At 44.0% G+C, this 10,952-nt stretch overlaps 1 pseudogene; it reads left to right on the plus strand.

Moving 5' to 3' along the window:
* The first annotated feature begins 3,519 nt into the window (after positions 1–3,519).
* LOC123135490 (disease resistance protein Pik-2-like) lies at positions 3,520–10,501 on the plus strand (annotated as a pseudogene).
* The last annotated feature ends 451 nt before the right edge of the window (positions 10,502–10,952 follow it).

The following is a 10,952-nucleotide window of genomic DNA, read 5'->3' on the forward strand; positions in this document are numbered from 1 at the left end:
CTGGATTTTTACCACAATTTCCAAATTAATTTTTGCACAAAGGGGGTAGGGATACTTGCTGCCCATAGGGAAAGCCGGTGGGATAAAAACAAGTAGGTCAAGAGTGGGTGCACATCGGTCGAAGCACGGACACTTAGAATACTATGGCTCAATCCGTTAGAAAAGATACTTTGGGGCCTATTGCTAGCGAGGGACAAGTGTCACGCTTAACGAGATTAATAAACATGTCATCACATGATGAGAACTTCTTTATTTTTGGCATGCACATGGATCCACCAATAGTGGCTAGAATACGACTATTTTCTGCTATGTTGTTCATAATAATAACTATTTTTGCCCCCGCAAAATAGTAACTATTTTTGTAGATGTTAATAATATTATTACATGCTATTCAAAGATCATATTCCTTTTTGTATATGGTTTGTTCAGACACATTTGCACAGCTAGTTTTAAAAATAGCATATACTAGTGAGATTAATACACACTTGTTTGAAGTATGCGAGAAGATAGAATATAGGGGCTGAAGCATAGTTTCATGGTTGCGTGTCAAATACTGATTTCTAGATTCTCTAAAAGCTATTGTTTCTAACAAAGTATCAAGACACAACTTCAACCATCAACTTTTATTGTAAAAGGCATGTTCATAAAACCCACCGAATGGGTAGTTTTTGTGTAGTCCAATTTTTTAAAAGCTAGCAATAGAGAGTTAATAATAATAATAATAATAATAATAATAATAATAATAATAATAATAATAATAATAATAATAAACAGTAGATAGTTAAAGTGTTGGAACTTTCATTTTATACATAGCTACAATGAAACCTCTTGGATAATCACGTGGATTACGAGTGAGGTGATTTGGTGCTCGCGTTCCAGTGAGCCCGTAATTAAAACAAATAAAAAAAGGTCTATTTGGTTCACATTACCCCCTGATGTTTTTTTCTATTCTCTTCGCCCCCTCAACTATCCCATACCAGTCAAAAAACGCCCCTGGCTGGTTTTCTCGGGTGGTTTGCTGATGTGGAATGGGGCCCAATAGCCAGCACAACCTAGAGCCCCGCTCGTCTTTTACCTTGTTACTCAAATGCAAGTTTTCTACATTTAAACAAACTGAAAAAAATTGTGCATACACACACATATATACTACATACATGTTTTTAGAGGATCATATACTACGTACATGTAAGTAAGCTTTTATAACGAAAATTGTCTGATTTCTTTTTGTTGTTGGGATGGAGTTTTTTTGTGTAGCTTACAAATCACAATATATCGAACGAAATTTTATAGATCCATAGTGAACATATATAAGTTTTCACATAATTTTTAAATTTTCTTGAAACTTGAAAATATTTTTTTAGTTCTTTCAAATAACAGGCTCCAGTCTTCCAAAATTCCGCGGTCCATAAATATGCGATTATATGGTTAAATTTCTTGCACGCGTAGTGTGCTTTGCAAATTCCGTGATCCTGATAATCCCCAAGTAGTTGATATTTCAAAGTACCTTGGGTTTGTTTTTATATTGAATTTATGATTACAATGAGTCTCTTTGCACATATTTGTTTTCAAGGATTTAGCTGTATTAAAAGTTCTGAAGTATATAATCAAGGTAGTAGGTGCTGCGATATTAATCGCCAGGAAAGTGGCTTTGGATTAATTCATGAACTCGATTTTTTTGTCAAATTCTGTTGAATAATATAAGAAAGTTAGTTGTAGGCCACTGCTACGAATCAGCCAGATGATTTCTCGGCTAGACAGCCGTCCGATCTGCCTACTAGTGGCCGTTGGATTACAACAACCTAATGACAGGAGTACATGCGCGACTGCTTCAACGCTACGTAGCTGCACCCCGACAAAAACTCCAGCGCAGCTTTCATGGCGCACCACCATCGTCCGGCGAAGTTCCAACGCAACACCGATGAGGTCCGGTGGAGCTCCAACGCAGCACCGGCGCGTCCCGCGAAGTTCCATTGCAGCACCGGCGGAGCTCCAACGTAGCACCGGCGTGTCCAGCAAAGCTCCACTGCAGCTCCGCGAGTCTTCATTGCAGTGTCAACTATGCTTCCGGTGGTCCGGTGAAGTTCCATTGCAGCACCGACGAAGCTCCAGCGTAGCACCGGCGCGTTCGTCGAGGCTTCATTGCAGCGCGGGCTATGCTTCTAACGGTCCGGTGTTGCTCCATTGCAACACCGGCGGTGCTCCCAACATCTTCAAGGCAGCATCGCCGGAGTTGCAGTGTCCACGTCGGCCACTCTCCGCTGTCATCGTCGCAGCACCACGCGCTCCATTGCATATCCGGGCGATGTTCGCCGGATTGAGCCCGCCTTGCAGCACGGGATAGCCCCCCTCCACCTTGCATCGATCGGCTGCCCTTCTGCAGTCCGGCGTCCTCAACCGCCGTGGGCGGGTCTCAGAGCAGTAGCTTTAGCGGCAGAGGAAAGGAGAAGTGTGGCCATGGCGAGGAGCGGCAGGAGAGAGTCGCGATGGAGATGAAGATGATCTGAAGAAAGAGATACGGATTGGGCGGTTTGCGTCTGTCATTAGAGATAAGGAATGGTGGTTTGCCAGCGGTGAGTGGATCCAATGGACACGTGGCGAGCAAAGCGAGCGGTTTAACGAGCTTTGAAATCAGTCAGTTGAATCTAACACTTTTCCTTAGTTATATGCATCGCTCGATGCAGAGGCCGGGGTTATCCAACGAATCCATATATTTGTTTTCTAGAATTTAGCTGTATTTAAAATTGTGAGGTATCGTCTCTAATAAATATTTGGATCTCCAACTCCAAGCCCTGAACATAACCTCCTCCTCCTCCTCCAAGAAAGAAAGTTAGGGTTTGTGCCTCTCGCCGGCGCCGGCGCAGGTCCGCCTCGTCTCCGGTGGCCCTAGGGCCATGGAGGCGCTGTGGATCCTGGCAAGGGCCGGCGGGAGGGCTTCGTTTTTAGTCGTTTTTTTCAATCTTGTTAGGGTTTGTGTCCTACTCAGGAAGGCGAGACGGCGGCGGCTCCTTGAAGATGGAATAAAGGTCTCCCCGCCTAGCCCCCGTTCCGACAGTGCGTCTAGCATCGTTGGTGGGCGTGTGGAGGTGTGTCTCCGGCAGATATATCTTTGGTGGATTTGCTCGGATCTCGTCGTTGTTCGTCTACGTTCGTGTGTCTTCGGTTTGGATCCTTCCGATCTACGTTATTTTTCATCGGCGGCGGTTGCTGTTCTGGGGTGCTGGTCCTATGGGGCCTTAGCACGACGACTTCCCGACTGTCTACTACAACAAGTTGTGCCCGGCTCCGGCGATGGAGGGGCGATGACGGCGGCGCGCCTTCGGCTCGCTTCGGTGCTTGTAGTCGTCGCTAGGTGGTCTACGAATCTGGATGTAATTTTTATTTCTGGTATTCGTTGTACTGCCATGATTGAAAATGAATAGATTGGAAGTTTTTCCGAAAAAAAAAAGAACTCCAAGCCCTGAAAAGTACATGGAAAACTGAAGAGGTTTACAATAATACAAACAACAAAAAATACGCTTTCGCGCTACGAATGCGTAAGACTGGGGTGCGTGTCCGCCGAGCACACAGGTAACTTCCCCCAAATCCCTTGTGCTCCTTCAGCGGTACGGCAGCGGCGGCGGCGGAGCCTGGCGGCGGGCCGCGATGGCATTTGGTTGGCGGGCTCGGGAGGTAGGATTGCGGCGGTGGTTGGCGGCACTGCGGCAGGCTCTCTTCCTCATGGTGAGTGGTCACATCCGCCGTGCGTTACCTACGGCGCAGAACACCTCCGCCGTGAGTGATCACATCTCCGGCGAGCTTCCCGCAGTGAAGGTACAACCTAGTTTAATTTAGTTGCATCTCCCTTCCTCATGGTGAGCTGTTACAAAGTGCTACTAATCATCACTGTTGTCTAATCACCAGATCTCTATGCACCCTCAAGCAAAATACTAAAGACTAGTACTCCCTCCATTCCAAAATATAGTGCGCCCGCGCTTTCCGAGGTCCAATTTTGACCATAAATTTAACCAACGAGACCAACTGCGGCGGGAGAAAAAATTATATAATTGAAAACTTTTTTCGAATACGAATTCACTGATATAATTTTTGCTCCCGCCGCAATCGGTCTTGATAGTTAAATTCACGGTCAAAGTTGAAGCACGGGGATAGAGGAAGCACTACATTGTGGAATGGAGGGAGTAGTAATTACGCTTATTCTTTCGAGTAATATACTCTGAGACGACAGCAGTAAGTGGGCGACAACTCTGCAGTAAAAGATTCAGCCTCCACGTGCTCGAGACCCCAGCGCCTTGTAATGAAGACAAGAAAAATGCCAACTTGACACAAAGCTTGTAGCTGGAATGGATTCACCTTGCTAATCCACACGCCCTTACCAGCTGCTAGCTAGACTCACATCTGCCACTAGCACCAGCACATCCACATCACAGTGAGAAAGCGAACCATGGAGGCGACGGGGGTGAGCTTGGGGAAAGCCGCGTTGGGCGGTGCACTGGGCTATGCAACGTCCAAGGCGGCGGAGGAAATCGCGCTGCAGCTTGGCGTCGAGCGCGATGTGAACTTCATCAGGGATGAGCTGCAGATGATGCAGTCGTTCCTGATGACGGCTGATGAGGAGCAAAGCCAGAATAAGGTGCTCACCACCTGGGTGAAACAGATCGGGGCCCTGGCCTACAAAGTGGAGGACAGCCTAATGGACTTCGGTCTCCACTCGGAGAAAAAGCCATTTTTGGGGTGCATCCCTCGCAACCCAGGTGACCGACGCCGCATCGCCAAGGAGGTGAAGGAGCTGAGGGCCGAGGTGGAGGACGTGAGTAACAGGAAAGCTCAGGTTCCAAGCCTACCACGGCAGAGGAGCAGGCCAGCATTGCTACTGCTGCAATGTTTGGCATCAACGAAGCAAGGCTTGCTGCCTTGGAGCATACAAAATCATCAGAGGTGGACCTCCATCAGTTGATTACCAGCAAGGATGTGGACCTTAGGGTGATCGCCATGTGGGGAACCAGCGGTGATATCGGGAAGACGTCTGCTATCCAGGAGGTTTATGATGACCCAAAGGTACTGAAAAGGTTTGGATTCTGTGCTTGGATTAGGTTGATGCATCCTTTCAGTCCACAAGAGTTCCTCAGGAGCTTGTTATGGCAATTTTATGAAAATTACCATGATGGGGTTGGAAAGCCCAAACAAGAAACAAGTGTCGGGGTTAATATTCTGGCCAACATGGAGAAGTTGGATCAAAGAGATTTAGTCTGTATGTTTAATGCGCAGTTGTGTAGCAATAGCTACTTAGTTGTCATAAATGACCTGGTCACAATAGAAGAGTGGCGTTGCATCAAGAAGTACTTTCCTGACAACAAAAAGCAAAGTAGAATCATCATTTCTACGCAGCAAGCTGAGATTGCAAGCTTGTGCACGGAGAAACCGTACCAAGTTTCGGAGTTGAAGCAGTTGTCATGTGATCAAACAATTTATTTGTTCCACAAGAAGGTAAATACTTTCTTGTAGGTTTTCTGCTATGTATTTATTATTTTTCTATATGGGTGATTGATTCTGATTTTCATTCCACGTTTAATTGCAGAGTTCAGAACAGCAGATCAGCATGGCGATGTATGATACCAACGACGAAGCAAGGCTTGCTGCAGTGGAGGAGAAACCAGAGGTGGGACTCTGCCAGCTGATTGATAATCAAATTTGAATTGCTTGTCTATGGAGTATATTTGGGTTCTATATATGTTTTATTCGGTAGTTGCTGTTTTTATCCTTGCACACATGCGCACGCACCTCACATAAGTGCATGTTATGAGTTGAGATAATCCTGGTTCTCAAACATATTTAACAAACTCATAAATTAGAGGGAAATAACACACTATATGAAAAATACATTGTGCTTTGGAGTTGAACAAAGGATGTATATGATGAACTTAGATGATTTGTTGGGCATACTGCTCTCACTAGAAGTGTGCACATGAAAATCCTCAATGTTTTATAAGACATGCAGGTAGTCTAGATTTGAAAGTGTGTAGAGCACAAGTACATAAATTCTCATACATCTGTTTTCTGTTCAGGCTATGAGTGCATCGTGTTCTATCGAGCCTGTTTCCGAGTCAAACAAAGTTACTACTTCCGAGAAAAGTGCATCGATTCCCGCCGGTGAAATACAGGAGGAAGACCAAAAACCTAACAATGCAGGTCAAGACAAAGTTTATAACTCAACTGCTAGAAAGAAGTTTGATCGCAGCAGGACACTGGCACTGGCTGATGAACTGCTCTGTGGGCGAGAAACAGAGAAATCTATTCTTATCAAGTTAATTGGCCAACCAGACCACAATCATGGCCGTAAGGTGATCTCAGTTTGGGGAATGGGGGGCCTTGGGAAAACCACTCTTGTCCGAAGCATCTACCGAAACCAAGAGCTTGGTGGCTGGAAGCGTGCTTGGGCAACTGCATTGCGTCCTTTTAACCCTGAAGTACTCCTTAGAAATTTGGCTTTGCAGCTTCAGAATACTATTCAAGAAGATCCTGCTGGAGCAACATCAACGGGATTGCAAAAGAAAAGCATAACAGTGATGAATCTTCAAGAGTTGAAGCAAGAGCTAGCTCGGCTACTAACAGTAAAAAAGTGTCTTATTGTTCTTGATGATATATCGTCCACTTTTGAATGGGAGTTGGTCAAACAGTGTTTAGATAATGCTGAGCGGATCATAGTCACCACAAGAGAGAAAAATATCGCCAAATATTGTTCAAGAGAAGACATGAACATGTACTCTCTTCAAGTTCTGAAATATGATGTGGCACTTGACCTGTTCATAAAGAAGGTACTTACATATCTAGTATCCTTTGTTACCTCCATATGAGCTTTGCTTCACCTTGCATCAGTTTTACCTCATGTACAATTATATTCGTAAGCTTGAACTTTCTCTTGATACAGACTTTGTGGAAGTGTAAAACTGATCTCTGTTTGAAAAAAAGTTCATACTCCAATAGTATTATACTCCCTCCATCCCAAAAATAAGTGTCTCAAATACAACTTTGTACTAGTACAAAGTTGAGACACTTATTTTGGAATGGAGGGAGTAGTACATAAAAAATATATTAGATCTAGGAAAATGCCCACCATTAGCTCTAAGAAAATATTAGATCTAGACCAGCTCGTTGAGTTCTAGGCACACGTCATAGTGGAAGGTGGGTTCCTGAGAATGGGGTGTGGTCTTGGATGCTGTGAGCGAAGCCTCCTGATGTGTGCTGTGTTGATTTCTTGGAAGCCAGGGCAACAACATGCATGTTGCCCGCCCATGTGAGCCATGCCTGGCGGCTTGCTGGGTCTGCGGGCATCATCTAGCTCGCAGGTTCACAGTGGTGCCCGCAATGTGAGGGTGATGCGGCTTCGCGTGACAAGGGAGTGGATCACGGAAGAACGTGCGCCATCTCGTCCTAGCGACGTGACCCAGTTGCCTGTTTTGGCTCGTGTCTAAGTTCATCGTTGGTGCACGGAAGATGACCATGCTTTGGCAAGCATGGGTTTTCTGCATCATGATGCGGCGAGCGGATAGCCTCTAGTGTCTTATGTGTCTGTCTGTTGCATAGATAGGTATGGCTTTGTGTGGCCTTCAGGTTGTTGCCCGTGGTCTGTGTTTCATCATCTTTACACTGTGGACAAGGCGTCTTGCGTGCTCATCTTGGACCTGTTGGCGCTTCCTTCTCTTGCGTGCTAATTGCTATGTTAGGAGGGAGTTTTTTTTATTTTGTTGGTGTTGTTTGGAGTAAATCTTGTCATGAAAATAAAAATGTCTTCTTTTTACCGGTATTATTTGAAGTGAATCTTGTCGACAAAATACAATTTTTAAGGGCTAAAGTAGCACCGATTTTTCCTCATTTTTTTATTTCACAGGGAAAAATGTGCCAAATTCTTAAAAAAATGTAAATAGTACTTAAAATTTTGTATTCATGCTTTTTTTTATGACAGAACATGTTTTTTTACCCGGAGAATGTGCTCCTGGGTGCATATTTGAATTATCGCAAGCATGCTTTCTAGGTGAACATTTAAATCATAGCAGTATCTAGGATTACCATGTTTAGTGCATACTGAAGATACATGGAAATTCCATGCTTAGTGCATTCTCCACATGCAGAAAATTTCAAGTTCATACTCTTCTACTCCCTCCGTCCCATAATATAAGATTTTTTTGACACCACTGTCAAAAAACATCTTACATTATGGGGCGGAGGGAGTATGTAATAGTAACAAGTTGAAAATTCGAACACAATTTTTAGATCAAACTTGGGGAATGTTTTCATAGTAATTTACCCTTAGGATCAGCAGCTCAGTGTTCTCTGGCTTGTAGAAGCCACAAGTTGAAGCTAGGACAAGCAAGTTCATAGTATTTCATATTCTTAATTTAACCACAATAATTATTTAGTCCGAATATTTAACTTTGTCAAATTATGTCTGTTACAGGTATTTAAAGACAATATGGTAAAAAATGATTTAGCCCCAGCTATGATGGAGCAAGCAAGAATTACCCTGCAGAAATGTGGTGGACTTCCCCTTGCAATAGCAACCATCGGTGGATTCCTAGCCACTAAGCCAAAAACTGCTATTGAATGGCGAAAGATGAATGAGTGTATTAGCACTGAACTGGAGATAAATCCTGAACTTATGACAATAAAGTCAATTCTTATGAGTAGCTACGATGGCCTTCCATACCATCTCAAGTCTGCTTTCTTGTACCTGTCCATATTTCCAGAAGACCACAGAATTAGGTGGGGTCACTTGATGAGGCGGTGGATTGCAGAGGGTTACTCAAGGGATATACATGGCATGACTGCAGTTGAACTTTGTCACAGGTACTTTGATGAGCTCTTGGATAGGAGTATGATCCTGCCAGGGGAAGGGATAGACCAATATAAGCAGAAAATCAGTTCTTGCCAACTTCATGATATGATCCGTGAAATATGCATCTCAAAGGCTAGGGAGGAAAATCTTGTTTTCACGCTGGAGGAAGGATGTTGTTTGAGCGACACACAAGGTGCAATACGCCACCTTGTCATAGGCAGCAACTGGAAAAGGGACAAAGATGTGCTGGAGAGCATGTTAGACTTGTCATATGTACGGTCATTCACCGTGTTTGGAGAGTGGAGATCATTTTTAATCTCCGACAATATGAGGTTCCTCCGAGTCCTTGACTTGGAAGACACACTAGAGTTAAAAGATCATCATCTTGATGAAATCGGGCAGTTCCGTCATCTTAAGTATCTTTCTCTTCGAGGATGCCAGAACATTTTTTACCTGCCTAATTCTATGTGGAATTTGAGGCACCTTGAAACACTGGATGTTAGAGGTACACGTGTATATGAGTTGCCAACAACAATCACCAATCTTTGGAAGCTACAACACCTTCGGACAGATGGTTATTGGGACCGTGAACGTGGTGTCAAGAAAGAGGATGACATAGTTCGTAAGTATGAACGTTACATTGATTGTATTTCCACATGTCAAACATGCAGTGTTTTCTTGAGACCACAAGTTTTAGATGCTGGTTTGAACAGATATGATATATTCAATCTTTACCGCTTCCAGGAGAGGCAACTAGATGGGGTTATACATCCTAAAGGGATTGGCAAATTGAAGGCCCTTCACTCACTGGGTGTTGTTGATGTTTCCGGGAGAAATGGAAATGTCACTGTAAAAGAGTTTGGAGAGCTTACTCAGTTATGTAAGCTTAAAGTTGGTGGTCTGAGCTACAGAAACATCAATGAGTTATGGTCTGCCATTGCTGGTCATAATCAACTTCAATCTTTATCAGCTGAAATAGGTGACCCACATGAAGAGAGGAATGAGTTAGATGGCTGTTTGGGTGAAGGTTTGTTACCACCAAGCAGCGTCGAGAGCCTCTCCCTGGATGGTAAGCTAGTCAATGTAACAGAATGGATCCATAAGCTTCAGAATCTCACCAAGTTGGTGCTAAGGAATAGCAGATTGGAGCAAGATGATGCAATACAAGCCCTCGGGGTACTACCAAATATAGCAGTTCTACGCCTGAGGACTAATTCGTTTACAGGGACTCAGCTCCATTTCCAAAGGTCATCTTTCCCTAGCCTCATGGTGCTGACGCTCGGTTTTTTAGACAACCTCAAGTCAGTGTTGTTTGAAGAAGACGCAATGCCTAAGCTCCAGCTGCTACAAGTTGGCTGGTGCTCAAAGGTGAAGGACATCTCCGGGCTGCCATCCCTCACAAGCCTCAAGGAAATTCAGTTGGGTAGTCATTATCTCAGTGAAACATTGAAGGAACCAGTGCAGAGGCAGGTAGCGGAGCATATGAATCACGTCAAAGTGAATATTGTTGACTAAACTTTCTTTATATGTATGCATACATAGACTCCATGGGAGACCAAAGATTGGTGCGTGTACTCTCTCTTGTAATTGTTCCTCTAGTACGAGTAGATATCGTGATGGCAGAATAACTAGTCATTGCTTGTTCTCCCATGCTGATTCAGTTTCACAAGTCTTTCTGTGGTGACTCTGCGTTCTTGGCTCCTGCTGCAGTTGTGTATTTGCTCTGTGCTGAAAGTGAATAATGCTGTGCTAGCTGTTGCACTGCCAAGTGAAGCCAAAAAAGGAGGGCATTCAATTTCAAACACACACCAGCCAACTACTGTAGTAGATATGGTGATGGCAGAATAACTACTCATTGCTTGTTCTGACACCCTGATTCAGTTTCACAAGTGTTTCTGTGGTGACTCTGCATTTATTTTTCTCTTTGATCAAATAGAAATTCTTTGTTTTTGGCTCCTGCTGCAGTTGTGTATTTGCTCTGCGGTGAAACTGAATATTTGACTGAACCTTTGTATCAAGTGTTGTTCCTAAGTTTAGTTAGTTCTGAATGATGCTGGGTTGGCTGTTGCACTGCCAATTGAAGCCAAAAAAGGGGTACAGTGGCAGAGGCCATTTATTGAGAATC

Source organism: Triticum aestivum, chromosome 6B, assembly GCF_018294505.1.
Source record: "Triticum aestivum cultivar Chinese Spring chromosome 6B, IWGSC CS RefSeq v2.1, whole genome shotgun sequence".
NCBI lineage: Eukaryota > Viridiplantae > Streptophyta > Magnoliopsida > Poales > Poaceae > Triticum > Triticum aestivum.